Below are 16,791 nucleotides of genomic sequence, written 5' to 3'. Positions count from 1 at the left end.
CTGTCTGACCGTGTAAACTTGACTTCACACTTCTGAGCTGCAGCTTCCTCATCTATACAATGGGAATGATAATTATAGGACCTGCCTCAAATGGTTGTTTTTTGTCAGGATTAAATGTAAAGCACTTAGAACAGTTCCTGATATGGGAACGCCTGGGTGGCTCAGCCAGTTAAGTGTCTGCCTTTGGCTCAGGTCATGATCCCAGGATCCTAGGGTGGAGCCCCACATAGCATTGGGATCCCTGCTCAGTGGAGAGTCGGCTTCTCCCTCTGCCCCTCACCCTGCTCATGCTCTCTCTCTCAAATAAATAAAATCTTTTAAAAAAGAACATTGTCTGCTACTATTATGTGCTATCTAAACATTAGCTCTTGTTATTGCTGTTATACTTACCACTATAATCATTTAGCATAAGTAAGTTACAAAGCTAGGATTTATTCTCAGATGTCGTGAGCGTTCCAAGGATTGGAAGGTATCTAGTAAATGTAACTATCTTTCTTTGTCAAGTACCTATTTCCCAACCAAAAAGTATCAAACATACTTTTAATGATAAAAGAGAGTTCAAAAGCAAATTAATGCTATTGACTTGAGGGAAAACTATTGTATGGAAGATAGCGACAATGGTTCTTTATAGAATAAAGACTAGCACTAACTGGTAATGAGCTGAAACATGATTTTGATCCAGTTTAGAGACACAGTCCTGATAATGGAAAAGAGGTGTTTTTGGGGAATGTTGCAGATTACAGAAATGACCAGAACCCAGGACCTTTCCTTGTATCGGTGGACTTGTGAGATGGCTTTACAACTCCTGCCATCAAGAGGTAGCCTACCATCCCAGCTAGTGGTTCTAGGGTGGCCCTGTGGCTTGCTTTGGCAAATAGAATGTAGTGGAAGTGATGGTTAGGAAAGAGGCCCAGTTTGCCTAGGCTAGCCTGTCAGAGGATGAGAGTGCTTCTCCTGCCCCAGGGGATAGCCAGCCATTCAGGAGGCAACCATTTACCTCACCAGTACTCGTATTTTGTACTGCAGGTATGTAAGTCCAGAAGAATCACCCAGCTGAGCCCAGGCCAGATGGCTAACCCACCGAAGTATAAGCTAATCAAAACTGTGGTTTCAAGGTGCCAGGTTTGCCGTGGTTTGCTACGTGGGGAGACTGTGGCATCGTTAACCCTAAAAATTATTCAAGACAGTATTGGTACCTCCCTTTGGGAACAATTTAGAAAAAAATGATATGGGGTAAGAGAATGAAAGAAGAGGCTTTAGAGGTTTTGTTCCCACACACATGCTTCTCTGAGTTTGTTAAATGGAGGTTTAATCTCCAGCTAAAGGATTATTTTCTGTTCATAAGCAAACAACATAATTTTTAAATATGCATTCAATAAACATTATTGAGTGCCGACTATGTGCTAAATGTTAAGAAAATGAACTGATTACTAAAAATATAAAAGACAAAAATTGTGTCAAACATAACTTTGACTATGTTTGGTTCACTAGATGACATTCAAGACTATGGTTTGTTAAAAGAAATATTTATATATTTCTTTAGCAGTCATTTCTATAGCAGTCACATAAGTTTAATGACAATGAGTTAACAAATGAGATAAAACAAATGAGTTAAACAATGTTTTTAGAGCATATACTAATAGTTTGCATATCAAAACTATAAAAATATGTATTTGTCAAAAGTTGAAAATCTAGAATCAGACATTCATGCAGATAACAGGCCGTGTCGTCATTTTATTTTCCATTCTACAGTTTGGTAGAATGTGGCCAGAGCTCTACACTTGACTTTGACCAAAAATGTATGTACCAATTGATATCACCTGTGATACAAATTTGATGCATAAAATTTGGGGTACCTCATTCTCTTTCTTCTCTTTGGCATTTGGTAACCTTCATTTTATTATTATTCTCATTCTCAAGAAATTCTTCCTCCTTTTCTCGTATTCTCCTCTGTATTTGCATACTATGGTTGGGGTCATTGCCCAGCCCCCTTCACTGACATTGGCAATTGTGCTTTTATCAAATCTGGCACCATGCTGGTTTGGGGACCAACCTCCTTATATTCAAGGTGCAGCAGGATGGCATGAAGTCCTCTCAGATGTCTCACTGTTGGTTTCATATGGAAAGGTTAGTGTGTATCATAGTTGCAGAACCAGAACACACTCAAATTTTCAGATTGCCTGGAGCATAAAACATAAGCCACAGTTTTCTCTCATTCATTCATTCATCCACTTGTTCATTCACTCAACAAATGACTGTTGATCCAGGAAAAATGCTGCGCATTGGGAGATACACATGGGAGCCAAGTATTAACTTGAGCTTTGTCCTCATGAAGCTTGCAGTCTCGTGGGAGAGACAGACCTTTGTCAAATAATCACAAAATAACTCCCCCCAAACCCAAGTGTAAAACTGACCCCAGGACTAGTGCCACATTTATAGTTGCCAAGGTCAGAAAGAGCTTTCATGAGGAAATGTCACTTGGGTGTGGTGTATAAACAATGAATTCTGGAACACTGAAAAGAAATTAAAAGAAAAAGTTAATAAATATGTAACAAAAATAATAATAAAGTGAAATAAAGCCCATGTAGATATCAACCAAGAGCAGGAGAAGGCACAGTGGAACAGGCAAAGTACAAAGGCCCTGCAGTAGGAAGAGGCATGAAGAGGACATGGGAGGAAAAGGGAGCCAGCACAACTGGGATGGAGGTTAGGATGAAAATGTAGAGGGCTGGAGGAAACAAACTAAGCAGGCCTTGTTGAGGAGTTTACCTTGATTCCAAATGCAAAGGAAAAGCAAAGGAGGATTTAGCAAGGTATCAACATGGGCCGCTATGGAATTCTGAAAAGATTACTTTGGCTGCAGTGGAGGATAAGGACACATTGAACCTCTGTTCCATAAGCTGTCCCCCCAAGAGAGGCCAGACCCAAGCCACAGCTGAGTGTTTAAGACTAGGAAATGAGAAGGAACTGCAGATGAAAAATGGTCTAAGAAAAGACAAAAGCCAAACTTGGATTAGAAAAGACAGTAATCAGTATTTTGCCCACCAGCTGTAAGACCCATCAAAACACTCTGGATGATTTGTTAAAAATGCAGATTTCATAGGCCCCCATCCCACCAGAGTCAGAATCCATGGAGGTGAGACCTGGTAATTGATCTTCGTGTTTTGAGTCATCCGTGACTAAAAATTATATTGCCAAAGTGGACAGGGAAGTTGGAAAATGATGAGGCTGAAAGTATTCAAAATCCCATCCACTCCTCAGCATGAGCTCAGAGCAAATTTTAAAAAGACAAGACAGAGGTGCATTGAAAGAGCTTTAACCTGAGTTCTCTTGCAGGCCAAGTCAGCCCAGCCTCCATGCACCCTGGAGCTGGTCAGAAACACTGCTTTCTGCCTCTTCCTCACCCAGTACCATACCACCAAAGCCCCTTGCAGCAATTAATGCTCAATTCTGGTTTTGTTTTTTGTTTTTTGTTTTAAGTAAAGGTTTTATTTATTTATTTGACAGGGAAAGTGAGAGAGCACAAATGAGGAAGTCACAGAGGGAGAGGGAGAAGCCGGTTCCCCACTGAGCAAGGAACCAGAAGCAGGGCTCGATGCCAGGACCCTGGGATCATGACCTGAGATGAAGGCAGATGCTTAACCAACTGAGCCATCCAGGCACCCCTGAATGTTGAATTCCAAACTAAGTGTGTACGTCGATTCCTATTTTTCCTTACACACGGTGATATCAAGCATCTTACCTTCATCTCATCCTGCTTTCATTCTGTCAATGGAGACTTGCTCACAATACTTTCAATCAGGGGGTGGCAAATTATAATCCACGTGCCAAATCAGGCCATCCCCTGATTTTGTATGGCCCAGAAGCTAAAACAAAAACAAAACAACAACAACAGAAACCATAAGAAGACTATTTTATGACATAATAAAACTATATGAAATTCAAATTAATATCCACAAATGAAGTTTTATTGGGGTCCACAACCATACTTGTTCATTTATTTATTATCTATGGCTGATTTTGCTCCATACATACACTACAGAAACAGAATTGAATAGTTGTCATAGAAACCCTATGTTCTACAGAGTCTAAAATATTTATTACTTTTTTTTAACAGAAGGTTTCTGACTCATGCTTTAAGCTTGCCTTTTAAGCAATTTGGTCAAATAACTAACAAATTGGCAAGGCCTATGAAGCAAATAACTAATTTTTAATGTAAACAATTGCCCCATCATCAAAATCCTTTATCAGCTTGACTTTTCATATTGAATTTTCTCAGTGCTTGATGTGCCTTTATCCCTGTGTACTAGGACTAACTTACTGTTACTCAGGTGAGTCAGAAAATGTATAACTTTGTAAAGGAGCTAACATAATTTTCAGTCCATAATTATGTATATTGCCTATGCTTCTCCAAAAGTAATATGACAAAACCACCATATAGTCCCTACTCCAATTCTAATTGATTTATCTGAAACAGAAATAATTACTTTTGGCTTAAAACCCACTCTGGGTTAATAGTGTACATTTGAATGATAACATTTTGTGAATATGCAAAATACTTTTGGAAACAGTAAAAATCAGATAATTCACACCAACGACAAGGAAGCTCAGTACAGAATAGCACATTTCTTGGGAGGGAGGATTAACTGAAAAAAAAAAAAAAATGATGTAAGTTTACTGACTCACCCTGCAAACTGTGCCCAGAGAGACACACACTGTTGACAAGACTCTTTTAGTAAAGATACTATAACATATTTAGTAAACATAATGGGGGTTGCCCTTGCAGGAGACCTCATTACAGCTCTTGGCTATATATCTTGGTGGAGAAGTAAGGTGACACTGCTGGGTTTACTGTGAGAAGTATTCAGTTTGTGGATTATTAAGGAGGTGAGAACGAGTAAATAAGTAGGGTTAGTCTGTACAGCACTTTGCAAAATTTGTTCTGTCTTTGATGTTTAGACTGCTAGAGATATTCCTTCCCAGTTTCAGCTAAACCCCAAGGAAATATTTTTAACCTAATTATTATTTTGCTTAGTTTTGGGTTTGATTTCTTCTTTACTTTTTTTTTTTTTTTTTTTTTTTTTTGGTACCAGATGCCACTCTTTATAGCAATAAAATCTTCTAAAGGAGAGGAGAGGAATTGGACTTGAAGAGAGAAATAACAGACTGCTAATAAATAACCTTTGGATGTCACCTTCTCCAGCTTTCTCAGCTCTTAATAGGCCCATGAGAGAGCAGAAAATTTTAAAACCCAGTGGGAAAGGAAATTAAAATTACTTCTACCATGGGCCAGGCCTGACCAATCTAATAAAGAGAGCAACACACGTTTTCTTTCTTTCTTTCTTCTTCAGTGCATACTGTTTTTTCTAATCAATTACTTGTTTATTCCTCGATGACCAATTCAACAAGTATTTACTGATCATCCAAAAGGCACCAGTTTAAATCTCTGGCAGGTCTGCAGAAAGGTGTAAGTAGTGCCTGCTGTATTAGTGAGGGTAGAAAGGATGCTGGAATGTACAATGACAAAGTGTCATTGAATTAACTAATAAAAGTTTCTTTCTTGCTCATGTAAATTTGAGTATAGAACTTGGGTCCTGGACTAACTTCCCTCTTGTCCCTCTCTCATATCATGGGGTGTCAGGGACCTCCACTGTGTTTGCTTCAACAGACTGGCTGATGAGGGGAAAGAAGGTCAAGAATTATATCAGTAGTTCTCCATGAACCAAGCATGGAAGTGGCATGACAACGTGTGCTCCCATTCCACTGGTCAGAGCTTAGTCACTTGGCCACAGGTAATTGTAATGAGAAATGTGAGAAATGTGGTCTAACTCTGGCCAGGAGGAAAAGCAAACGGGTTTAGGAAGGAGTTAGCTAGTCTTGGCCACACCAGCCTTCAGAAAACTTGCTGTCTCCCACATGCCAGCCCTGAAGCACTCAATGCCATCATTAAACTTGCAGGGACTACTCTTTCTTTCACACTTCACACTGCCCAAGGGTCTGCAATCTTCTAGCTTCCTGGGACCATTGCACAGAGGGATAGGAAATGTTAACTTGATTGGGGTCAAGTTAATAGGAGATCAATGGCACTCTAAGCCATTATTTTAATCTTATTAAAATAAGTAATCAACCTCAAGTCCCCTGGATCCTTTGTCTAGTGCACTTGCACTATGCTGCTAGGTTCCAGTCTTGAGTCTTTTGTGCCCCACTGGCATCCCCTTTACCATACAACCAGACTAACGTTCCTATTTAGAACATCCACGCACGAAAACTTAGCCTTAGCCGAAGTGATGCTCTCTGTTGATATGATAAGAAGGTACTATATTCTCTGGTGCATATTTCATCAATGCTCAACTTCTCCCACCTTGACAATCACCTGGTTGCCTTTATTCTCATTATTTGTCATTTATATGACATTGGGTACATTCAGGGGTATGACCATAGAGTCATTATTTGTCATTTAGGATAATAACCTGATAAATCATTTTCAGCAAGGAGAACAGACCAGAGTTGATCCTTCTGCAACACCTTCCCTGGGATCTTTCCATTGTTAAAAAGCTATGTCATATTTAACCCAGACAAAGGGTCTCTAAAATTATATCCCTCAAATTAAAACCACCATAAGTTATCATTTCAGAGCCACTGGAATTACTAAAATTAAAAAGACAAATTTAAATAGCGAACTTGACAAGGATGTGGATGAACTGGAACTCTCATAAATAGCTGCAGGGAGTGTAAAACCGAATAACCACTTTGAAAAACAATGGGACAATTTATTTAAAGGTTAACATACATCTATCCCTGACCCGAAAATTCCACTTGTAGGTATTTACCCAAGAGAAATGAAGACATATGTACACCAACCCCTCCCCACACACAAAAACATTTTACTGGTGGAACTCCTCTAAGTTCTTCTTCTTTTTTATTTTTTTTAATGTCAGCATACTTTATTTTTATTAATTTAATTTTATGTTTTTGTTATGTTCAGTTAGCCAGCATATAGTACACCATAAGTTTTTGTTACAATGCTCAACAATTCATTATTCTTTATAGTTACTGAGAACCAAATTCTTTTCATTTTTGTCTGTTAAATTTACTAAATTAGAAATTAAAACCAAGAAATTTTAAAATATTTATTCATTCACTTAAAAGCAACAACTCATTACTTAACCTAAATACCATATTTTTACAAAAAAAAAATCCTCTATTCTTCAAAATTAAAAAAAGTCAGTGTTAAAGTGACACTATTTTGTATTTTTCCAATTATTCTAATATCTGGCTTCATAGGAGACAGCTGGATTCTCTTATCTGCTTCCACATTCAATCTGTTGTGATAATACATACCAGGCAGTCTCTGAAACACTCTGCTGTATGTTTAAGAGAGAATGAGAATGCAAAAGTCAAATAACGTCATTCTTATGAAAATAATTTTAGACCAGGAGCTCTCCTAAATAGGTCTCAGAAACCTCTAGGCCACTCTGAGCCACTCTTTGAAAACTACTACTAGAAGACTTTTCCACCTAGCCACAGGTTTAAGAATGGTGTATTGCATTATTTCTTATAATAGGAAAAAGTTGGAAACAATAGAAATGTGTATTTAATAGAGGATGGATACATTTCATATGCACAATACTAAATAGCTTTTCAACTAGATAAAGTTACAGATATCAACCTAATAAACCTCAGAAATAGTACTTTCTAAAGAGACAGGTAGAAGAAAAACATGTAGTATGAGACTATTTTTATAAAGTAAAAAAAAAGAAGGAGTATTCTAAATGTTATTTACTATATACAAATATACTAAAAATTCACATAAGTTGCATGGAAATTATAAACTCTGATTTCTGAGTAATGATTCCCTTTGGATAAGAGAGGGAAGGTGGGAGAGAAATGAGAGTAGAAAGCAGTACCCAGGGGGTACTTATTTAAAATGTTTAACTTTACAATTCTAAAGCAAATGTGGCAAACAGCTAAGATTTGACAAAGCTGGGTAGTCAATACCTGGGTAATAGTTCTTTTATATATTATTCTTTTATATAAGATTGAAATATCTCAGAATAATATTTAAAAATATTATGTACAAGAATACAAGAGCTTTGGGGAGTGAGCTAAACAAATGTGTTGATAGTCTATGTTTTAAAGGCTATTTACAATTTTCCTGTTTTGAAGAACTTTCTAAAAATCTCCAAACACGAGAAGAGTTTAGACTCAATTTTTGCACATATTGTTGTTCTTAAAACTTTCCTGAATATGGAGCCATTCTAAATTTTAAAGGATTGTTCCTTTATCCAATGCGGATGCCTATTTATGTTCATCTTATGAAAATTCATTGAATACTCTTCAGAAAGAAAGAAAGAAAGAAAGAAAGAAAGAAAGAGAAAGAAAGAAAGAAAGAAAGAAAGAAAGAAAGAAAGAAAGAAAGAAAGCAAGAAAGGAAGGAAGGAAGGAAGGAAAACTGTGTAAGAAGTGGAAGAGGTACAATGTTGGCATCAGCCAATGGTGCAAGAATAAAGCCTTTATTTATCCCAGCTAAGTTCACAGATGAATGGCAACCAGCGAACACTGATCCTGGGTGTCTGTCCTATAGGAATATATGTACCACTATGTGGGACACATGTACAAGGATGTTTACTGATTTTAGCTATGATTAGCCATTGTCAGGGGAATGGCTAAATGAATTATGGTTAGTCTACAGTGATATATTAACCAGCCTAGATTATAGCAGGTAGTCATCTGAGAAGACAATAGCTTCTCTTTGCATAGTGATCTTGGTTATTCTGGAGGAGTTTTTCTTTCTCAATACTTTTAACATAATTTTATCTAAATTTAAGGAAGAAATTTGATTTTTAATTAGAATTGTCTTAAATGTAAATAATGTTTATGAGAAGCTATCTTAATTTTTTTTTTCATTTTTGTAGTTATCATGAGTGAAATGTTTTCCATTCTTAATTTCAGGTATTCAAGCCTAGAATCTATGAGCATGAGAGAGGGAGCCAAGATGGCCATATAGTAGGAGGACCCTAGACTTGTCTCATCCCTCAAATGCCACTAGAATCTATGAGACCTGCAGCTTACTGAAAATATTTTTCATGTATATAGTGCCCCTCCCAAATCTTCTTATTAATTCTATTGATTGTTTTTTTCAATAGAGGTTTGTTACTTTTCTTTGTAGGTTCCTTGGGGCTCAGGTATGTTTGACCAAGGGAAAGTGAAGTGGTCCTGCCTCATGGCCTTCAGTTTAACAGCTAGCCCCTGCTGAGATACCTAGATGAAGGAACATTCCCGCTTTCCACTCTCCTTATTTCCTTTTCAATACCCGGTCCTTCTGTTCAGTTCCTTCTTGACCTCTTGGGGACTAGGAATACCTAGCACTCTCATGGAAGGCCAGTGATGACCTTCTTCCTGGAGTTTGCCAACCTCCAGAAGGAAAATTCTTGCCTGGGGATCCACAAAGGAGATAACCCAGACAACAAGGAAGAGAGTCCCCACATCAATTTTCCCCATAGGGTCTCACCACCCATCCAGCTATCTGGGTCAAGCAGGGGTAAGCAGTGGAATTGGTAGGAATGTTGAAGGGTTACACTTGGTTACATGTTCACTGAATCCCTTTCTTCAGATTTCTAGATTATAAGGCCTAATACATTCAATATTACTTTTTAAGGATACTGTTGAGAGATATATTTATGGCTTTATCCTGGCTCAGGTACATAGAGACTTGACTTCCACATTCCCCTACTCTCATTCTCTATCCAACCATGCACGCACGCACACGCACGCACACACACACGCACACACACACACACACACTTTGGTTAAGTGGAGTCTCACAATGGGAATGCCATTTCATGAATACCTGAGCCACAGGGTTAAAAACCTCTATTCAGTGGAAAGAACTACAGAATAACTGATTAAATTATCCATGCAAGAAGGTACATCATGCATTACTATTGGGGGCTGAAGAGCAAAGTACATAACATGACATGTTAGCTGGCATCCAAAGACAGCTCCAAGTGAGCCACAACTCCCAGTTTTCCAGCCTTGTGTAATCCACTTGGAGACTGAATCTGGGCTAAGCCTGTGACATTCAGCTGATAGAATGCAGGCCAAGTGATACCAGGATGGTTCTAAGACCTAAACCTATAAGAACGCCTAACAGCCTTGAGCCACAGAGTAAAATGTCCAGCTACTTTGCTGGAGAGACCATGTGGAGACATCAGATGTAAAGACCAACTGAAGAGGAGAAAGAGAAAGCCAACAACACCCCGTCTGCCCCCACCAACCAAGACCCCAGCTTAGTTGTCCTTGACAAGATGACAGATTCGTGAGTGACAAATCCTGAACATTCAAGCCCTGTCCACTGGACTACAGTTCCAAGGAGACCTTAGTGAGAACAGCAGAAGAACCGTCTGACAGAGCCTAGGGGAATGAGTGGGGGAAATAACATGCAAGTGATATTGGAGGTCAGTCTTTGCTGAGGCTTCAGCTGGCTTCATTCATTCAAATATCCACTCTTTAGAAGGCCAACCCACAGAACGTAAAGAACCACACAATGGTTGTCATTTTAAGCCACGAAGCATTTGGAGTGGTTTGAGTTGCTGTAATACACAACCAAAACACATATTAAGGCAGAAATTTGGGGTGAGGATGGGGACTCTCAAACCCACATGATGACTTATTTCTAGGGCTGGATTTTCTGTTTTGTTCATTAGTTTCATAGCTCTAACCAGACCCTCTGCTGCCTTGTTACACAAACATACCAATCTTAAATTATTACATGGACATTCCTGACTCCCAGGGATTTAAAAATGCTTTTTAAAAAATATTTAAATATTTAAATACGAGCTGCCTTGGAACCTGGAGTGAAGAACGCTGATAAAAGCTGCCTTCCGTCTACAGCTCCCCAACACACGTACACACCCACTGCTGAAAGCATGGAGACTTATTTCATTTCTCAGAAGCACAAGGCTTTCTGAATCCAGCCTTCGATCCAGTGAAGTGTTTGTGAAAGAGTAAAATAACACACACTCACACAGGCTCATGAAATCATCATCATAATACAAACCAAACCCCTTGGACTTCTTCTTTTTCTTTTTCCTTTCTCTCTCTCTTTCTCTCTCTTTTTTTTTTTTTTTTTTTTTCAGCTGTGAGGCAGCACCTGCCATTAGCTGTGGTGGTTCCTATTTTCATATTGTCTGACAGTAGCAGTTGGATCAGGCTTGAGCCAGTGTGACTGAGAGGCAGGCTCCCTGCTTCCACAAAGCTGAATTTAATAAGATGAGAACAGCATGCCAAGATGGGGAGCTCCCTCCCTAACACTTATCCTGACACCAGCCCCTCAGCGGGGCCGTATTGCCGCGGTAATCTGGGTGAGCCGGACAGAGGGTCCTGCTTACAAGTTCAATATAATGGAACAGCAGGGGGCGAAGGGCTGGCAGAAAAGCTTAGCAAAGTTAAAGCCTATTACTCTATGCTTGAGGAAAAATGAGTCACAAAATATTACACCCAGAGCAAGACTTGAACCTGCCAAATGCAGTAGCAACACACGCTAAGCTTGTCCATAATGGTGCATTCATTACGCCATGGTCCAGGGTAATGTGGATTTAAATGTCTTTAACCCGAATGGAAATGTATATGCAAATTTCCCCATAAGCCCATCCCTCCCTCGCTATTCTTTGGCTCTATTTGAATCTAATGGACAAGGTGACTGCATACTACAGATGTCAAAGAAAATGATGCCTTTTTAATCTGCCTTTAGTGGCAGGAAGAAGGCAAGAAACTGCACCAAAACCGCTCAGCTGCACATTACGGCCTTTGTTGTTTTATGGCTCTTGTGGTGTTCAATTTAAAACTAATGGGAGAAAGAGCAAACAAATGGTCTCTGAGATCAGTCTTCACTGACGCTTGGGCTGGCTTAGTGAATTTGAACACCAACTCCTCACAGAAAGGAGCTCTAACACAAACTAATCAATACTAGTTAATCAAATCAAACTCTTAAGACTTGGAACAGACTTGCCTCACACTTTCAATCAACGGGTGCCCCAGAACCAATCCAGTGCTCCATCCGACTAAAAGGCCATTATGTAGAATCCTGGACATGAAGCGGCTCTAGGACTGGAGTCTTTTGAAAGAACAACAATAGAACCAAGACTTGTCATTCCCACTGCTCCCCCTAGATCAGCTACGACCGGTTCTTATTCCAGCAAATTCACTCAGATCGTCAGATGTGGTGTCAGTGTTGGAGCCACCAGTTCCTAAGCTCTTACCATGGGCCACGTGCTTGCCTGGGTGCCTCCTATCCCTCATCTCTGATCTTTATGTAGTGGGTTGTACAGTTTCTTGCGGTGCTTCATGGCATTTCTGTACCAAGAAATCTCATCTTCTTTATTTATGGCCAGTCGAATCTTCTTCGTAGTTCTCCAGGGGAGAAGCAACATTAAAGTTCAGACTGGGCTAATTGTATTTTTTATTCTCTTCCGGTTTCAACAGCCTCTTTGGTGTGTGGTGTCTGTCCAATATATGTTATCTTTTAGATCTCCTCTCTGTCCCCTTGCGCCTTTTGAAGGTGGTTTCTGGAGCTCATATGCCACATGCCAATAGAGAATGGGGACCATGGATTTGTGTGGTAACTCTCAGATCCCTGGAACGCTCCACCTTGGCATAGCTGGTTGGTCAGCTGCATGGATGGAAGAACAATCATATCTTCACCACCATGTGGAACTTCCTATTGGCTTACTTCTAGAAACTGGTCCTGGCCTATCAATTGTTCATAATGTGCTCACACATGCATCTCAAGGTATATTACAATCCACTGCCTGTCTCTGAAACTTTGTGTCTGCACATCAGGACTGGAAGGAAGATCAGGTGCTGGCCAGGGAGAGAAGCCCACTTTCTTAGGCTAACCTCTCCAATTTTTCCATCAGCCAATGGTGTATTTGTATTCCCACTCTATGAGGACATGGTATAGACATGACTGTGGGGATCTTCCTAGGACCTTAGCTATGTCTAGGGAAGTAGACCATGAAATTGGTGTCGTGGTGTCTCCTATATCTATCAGAACATTTCTATTGTCCTCTTGCTTCATGTGCAGGACCAAGAGTGAGGGAAATGGGAATCTTGGCCTTGATGTCCTCTCTTTATCTTTCTCATCTTTCTTTTGTTCAACACTACCCTGGGCCCAGAAGTGGGGCTTACCCCTTTCTCTTCCTGCCTAGACAGACTCCCTTACTGTCTATGCTGAGTTCTTCTTACACTCTGACTGTCCTAATTTAGATTCCTCAAAAGGAGGCAAAGATTGAAATGGATCTAGTTCATTTGGGAGAGGCAGAGAACACCAAAAGAGGACTGGGAAATGTGAGAGGGAAGGGAAGGCAGTGAGAAACAACATTCTACATCAGTCACCGCTGTGGGCAACTGGACCTTAGTCTCATGGGAAAACTCTGGGTACTGGTCAGAGAACACATTCAGACTTGTTCAATCAAGGGTTAAGGAAGCTGCAGCATTTATATACCAATTCCTGTCACTCACTGACTGAGGACCACTTCATTTGGGATAATGGAACTAGTTTTGTACATGTGTTAAAACTCATAGAATGAAGATATACAGACGGAAAATAAGCCCAGGAAAAGATGCTCATTATCATATGCTGTGAGGGAAATGCAAATTAAAACAATGAGATACTGTTAAACACTTATTAGAATGGCAAAAATCCAAAACACTGACACTACCAAATGCTGACAAGGACGTGGCACAGTACATTCCCACTGCTGGTGGGGACACAAAATGATACAGCTACCTTGGAAGACAGTCTGGTAGTTTCTCATTATACCAAACACACACTTACCATACAATCCAGCAATAGCACTCCTTGGTATTTACCTAAATGATTTGAACACTTATGTCCGTTGGTATATAAAAACCTGCACACTGATGTTTGTAGCTTATAATTGCCAAAACCTGAAAGCAACCATGATGTCCTTCAAGAGATGAATGGATAAATAAAATGTGGTACACTCTGATAATAAAATATTACTCAGCAATAAAAAGAAATGAGCTGTCAAGCCAAGAAACACATAGAGGAAACTTAAATGCATATTACTAACTGAAAGTCGCCAATCAGAAAAGGTTAAAAGGAAAAGAATTCCAACTCTTCGGCTCAGATCATGATCTCAGGGTCCTGGGATGGAGCCCTGCATTGGGCTTTCTGCTCATCGGGGAGCCTGCTTCTTCTTCTCTCTCTCTCTGCCTGCATCTCTGCCTACTTGTGACCTCTCTCTGTCAAATAAATAAATAAAATCTTAAAAAAAATAATTCAGCTTTAAGATTAGAAGATAATAAATTATTTACCTGTTTCACTTGTTTACTTATTTTATAGGCATTACTCGTTTTCTCTTCTGAGGTGATATGCCTCCCAATACATCCTTGAAAATCCAAGATTACAAAAGAGCATGATTTAAAGAGGTGATAATCATTCCTTGATTTAATAGTTTCAAATTATTGCCTCTGCTACCTTTTCAACCCTGCCAGGAACACATTACTGCCCTTATTTTCTAGACAAGGAGGCCCTGGCATAGAGAGTTTAAATGACTAACCTCTGTTGGTAGGTGTGGAAATCTGTGAACTGAATGCCGGTCTGCGTGGTCCCAAAGTTTAGGTTCTACTCACAAAACACAAATACAAATGTTCAAGATCAGTTATTGATAACTCACACAAATGGGTAATACTGTATTTGGAAAGAAACCTCCAAGGTGGAAAAGATAGGAGGGAAAAAGGAAAAGAAAGAGGTGGGAGCCGGGGCAGCAGTCAAAACCCCAACTTCACCTATGTACCACACTTCAGTGAGAAGGAGCTGGAGTGGCACAAGATGGTGTTTTGGATCTTTTCTCCTAAGTTTTGTTGTTGTTGCTGTTGTTTTCTTTTCTTAACCTAAGGGAGTGATTACCTTAATTCCTAACACTAATGAAAACATGGTGATTACATTTCTACCCCCACCGGTCCTGCCATGATGTTAAATAATTCAGACATTTTTCTGTATTATTCTTATTCCAAAGAAAAGCATTTCTTCACCCAACCAGTTCCAGTCATGGAGCATCATTGATTTGTCATTGCTTCAACAAGACCAAAGGATCCTAGCAGTGGATTATTTAATTCCAAATGACATTAACAGTTAAATCCTGGCATTTCGCAGAACTGTCATTTTCCTAAAAATTGTTTCATTGACTCTGAAAAACAAACACCCAAACAAAAGCTACTATATCTTGGAACACTGAAAAAAATAAAATTTAATTAAAAAAAAAAAACTATTACATCCTTACACCACACACGAAAATAGACTTAAAAATGGATGAAGGACCTCAGTGTGAGAAGGGAATCCATCAAAATCCTTGAGGAGAACACAGGCAGCAACCTCTTCAACCTCAGCCGCAGCAACATCTTCATGGGAACATCGCCAAAGGCAAGGGAAGAAAGGGCAAAAATGAACTTTTGGGATTTTATCAAGATCAAAAGCTTTTGCACAGCAAAGGAAACAGTTAACAAAACCAAAAGACAACTGACAGAATGGGAGAAGATATTTGCTAATGACATATCAGATAAAGGGCTAGTGTCCAAAATCTGTAAAGAACTTAGCAAACTCAACACCCAAACAAATAATCCAATCAAGAAATGGGCAGAGGACATGAACAGACATTTCTGCAAAGAGGACATCCACATGGCCAACACACACATGAAAAAGTGCTCCATATCACTCGGCATCAGGGAAATACAAATCAAAACCACAATGAGATATTACCTCACACCAGTCAGAATGGCTAAAATTAACAAGTCAGAAAATGACAGATGCTGGTGAGGATGCGGAGAAAGGGGAACCCTCCTACACTGTTGGTGGGAATGCAAGCTGGTGCAACCACTCTGGAAAACAGCATGGAGGTTCCTCAAAATGTTGAAAATAGAACTACCCTATGACCCAGCAATTACACTACTGGGTATTTACCCTAAAGATACAAACGTAGTGATCCAAAGAGGCATGTGCACCAGAATGTTTACAGCAGCAATGTCCACAATAACCAAACTATGGAAAGAACCTAGATGTCCATCAACAGATGAATGGATCAAGAAGATGTGGTATATATACACAATGGAATACTATGCAGCCATCAAAAGAAATGAAATCTTGCCATTTGCGAAAACATGGATGGAACTAGAGCGTATCATGCTTAGCGAAATAAGTCAAGCAGAGAAAGACAACTATCATATGATCTCCCTGATATGAGGAAGTGGAGATGCAACATGGGGGGTTAAGGGGGTAGGAGAAGAATAAATGAAACAAGATGGGATTGGGAGGGAGACAAACCATAAGTGACTCTTAATCTCACAAAACAGAGGGTTGCTGGAGGGAGAAGGGGGATGGGGGTATGGACATTGGGGAGGGTATGTGCTATGGTGAGTGCTGTGAAGTGTATAAACCTGTACCCCTGGGGATAAAAATATATGTTTATAAAAAATAAATTAAAAAAAACTATTACAATATTCATTCTAGTTCAGTGAAAGCTATGCGTGAAAATGGAGAATAACTTGATCAGGTATCAATATCACAGGAAATTCATTACTTGATAGAACAGGACTAGCTTTTGAATAAAAATCCAGTAGATACTTTTAATCAAACTGAAGCAGTTACAAAAGGAATTTAAAAATAATTTGATTTGTTCTAAATCGAAATACTATCTCAAACATGCAGGGGTGCCACACTTTCTTTTTGTCTCTGAAATTCTTTCTGAAACACCCCACCATCCCACTTTC

At 39.4% G+C, this 16,791-nt stretch overlaps 1 long non-coding RNA gene across 3 annotated transcripts in view; it reads right to left on the bottom strand.

Moving 5' to 3' along the window:
* Positions 1 to 1,626: 1,626 nt before the first annotated feature.
* LOC131824466 (uncharacterized) overlaps positions 1,627 to 16,791 on the bottom strand; it is a 39,089-nt gene continuing 23,924 nt past the window's right edge. For 2 of the 3 annotated variants that reach the window (XR_009350862.1, XR_009350863.1), the window contains exon 4: positions 1,627 to 3,866. This is a non-coding gene — a long non-coding RNA (uncharacterized LOC131824466). The remainder of the gene's footprint in view (positions 3,867 to 16,791) is intronic. The other variant, XR_009350864.1, reaches the window with a different exon arrangement.

Source organism: Mustela lutreola, chromosome 2, assembly GCF_030435805.1.
Source record: "Mustela lutreola isolate mMusLut2 chromosome 2, mMusLut2.pri, whole genome shotgun sequence".
Taxonomy (NCBI): Eukaryota; Metazoa; Chordata; class Mammalia; order Carnivora; family Mustelidae; genus Mustela; species Mustela lutreola.
This window is presented reverse-complemented; position numbering and strand designations above follow the sequence as displayed.